We start from the raw sequence: 2,500 nt of genomic DNA on the forward strand, positions 1-2,500 counted from the left end.
TGGCAAGCTGTTTCCTTAGGGGGAGACCTATTGCATGATACGGAAAGATCAAACGAGTTCCCACGAGCCGCAATTAAAGGATTATAAAAGGCGGAGCATGCCGACAGGAGACCTTTTGGTCCATATCTAGGTCGGATGCGAAAAAATCATAATAATGATAAACAAATGAATAAATAAAAACTATAATAATGTAAATGATAAATAAAATACATAAATAAAAGCATAGGTATAGTTAAATGATAAACAAACAGGTAAATGGTAAATAATAATAAATTGACATATAGCTAATAAATGAGAATCAAACAGACAAATGATAACAAACAAACGGAAAAATTATAACAAAACAAATAAACAAAGTGATTACAGCAGGAGACCCTTCACTCTCGTGTAACTAAGTTTGGCATCAAAGTCACCAGTTAACTTAACTCACATAGGAAGGGGGATGGGGGGAGGGGGCAAAGGGGGGAGGGGGAAGGGGGATGGGGGAGAGGGGGAAAGGGAGAGGCAAGGGTACGACTGAGAGGATTCTGGATTCCCCTCTCTTTCCCCCTCTCTCTCCCTCCAACTCTCCTTCCCCTCCCCCTCTCCTTTCCCCTCTCCCTCCCTCTGCCCCCCTCTCTCTCTCTCCCCTCACCTTCCACCTTCCTTTCTCCCCCTCACCATCCCTCTCTTCCTCTCCCTCTCCTCTATAACCCTCCCCTCCCCTCTCCCTCCCTCTGTTTCATCCCTCTCTCCTCTCACCTTTCTCCCCCTCTCTATCCCTCTCTTCCTCTCCCTCTCCTCTATACCCCCTCCCAATCTCCCTCCCCCTGAACTCCCCCTCCCCCCTCCTCGTCCCCCGTGGCCCCGAACTCCCCCTGGGTTCTCCCTGAGGGTTTGACCCTGACGAGGCCCTGAATCCATTCCTTCTTTAGGTTTTCGGCCGAAGCCACCAGTTGTACAGATGGGTTCAAAAGGCTCTTGACCATCCATATCATATATATATATATATATATATATATATATATATATATATATATATATATATATATATATATACATATTATACTTTTGTGTGTGTGTGTGTGTGTGTGTGTGTGTGTGTGTGTGTGTGTGTGTGTGTGTGTGTGTGTGTGTGTGTGTGTGTATGTGTGTGTATGTATTTATATATATTCTTCTTTTTCTGCTTCTTTGTCTGCAAACAACTTTTGCTGTTGAGAATTTGTGATAAATCTTTGTATGAAATTGACTTCAAAGCTCAAAATATTCTTCTTGAAGAGTGAAATGATTGTAAAGCTCAGCAATAAATAAACGTAATGTGAAGATCAAAGAATCCTGAACTAGACAGTATCTAACATATTTCTACAAACACTCAAGCTAAACCCTGTTCACACTAGCGGTCAGAGCCGCGCGGAAACCGCGTAGATATCGCAAAGTCAATGAAAATCTGGGCGGTTGTGTGTGAACGCCTCCAGTGACTTACATTGCAACTGAACCGCCGCGGTTTAAATCGCGGCAGTTAGAACCGCGGCGATTTAAACCGCTAGTTTGAACAAGGGTTACATTCCGTATAAAACAAGGCAAAAATGGTTTACAGTGATCAACCATAAAAGCCTACAGGAGACCTTTTGGTCCATAACGATGGTGTATAAAACAGTAAGACTCATTTTACGCGTATCGACTTTTCGCCGTGCGTCGTCCCCGACACGACGTCGTGCTCTCAACAACCACAAGTGTTTATAGACACGTGGTCGTGATCATGACGTGTGAAGGCGTCACCAAAAATTCACTGTTACCTAAGAGTACGACGTCGTGTCGTGGACGGCGCACGGCAAAAAGTCGATACGGGGTGAAAGGAGCCTAGGTGGGAAAAGGAGCCCACGTCAAGACGTATCGACGTCAACGTACAAATAACGAAGACGCGCGTTTCTGCCGTCTAGCCGAACACTTAATATAATCACTTTTTCGCGTTTTCTCTGACTTCCGTCAGATGATTTTATTAAAGGAAACGCCTGTGGCCACGCCAGAGGGTTCATAAAATGTTTTATTGGCCATAAATGTCCGTTACAGTTCTTATCGAGTGTTTACATCTCCTTAGCGTCTTGCCGCCAAACTCAAACGCGACATCACACAGTCACCGCTTGTGCATTGCTGTGTGTGTGCGCGTCTGTCTGTGTGTGTGTGTGTCTATGTGTGTGTGTATGTGTGTATGTGCGTGTGTGTGTGTGTGTGTGTCTACATGTGTGCGTGTGTGTGTGTCTACATGTATGTGTGTGTGTGTGTGTGTGTGTGTGTGTGTGTGTGTGTGTGTGTGTGTGTGTGTGCGCGCGCGCAGTGAAAGAGAAATGAAAAAGAGAAAAATAAAGGAAAAAAGAAAAGGAATCAAAAAGAAAGTGAAGAAAAGAGAGAAAGGTTAACAGAAAGTAATAAAGAAAAATAAAGAAAAGAGAAAGAAAAGGAGAGAAAAAAAGAGAAAAACAAAGAAAAAAGGAGAGAAAATTGAGAAAGGTAAAAGAGACCT

The 2,500-nt window shown here is 43.6% G+C and overlaps 1 protein-coding gene across 2 annotated transcripts in view; it reads right to left on the reverse strand.

Annotated features, from left to right (window-relative positions):
* The window catches only part of LOC143020237 (putative G-protein coupled receptor No9), a 1,159,970-nt gene that overhangs the window by 1,075,803 nt on the left and 81,667 nt on the right, over positions 1 to 2,500 (reverse strand). The window lies entirely within an intron of this gene.

The sequence above is a fragment of the Oratosquilla oratoria genome, chromosome 39 (assembly GCF_046742065.1).
Source record: "Oratosquilla oratoria isolate Oo_2021 chromosome 39, ASM4674206v1, whole genome shotgun sequence".
NCBI classification, from domain to species: Eukaryota; Metazoa; Arthropoda; class Malacostraca; order Stomatopoda; family Squillidae; genus Oratosquilla; species Oratosquilla oratoria.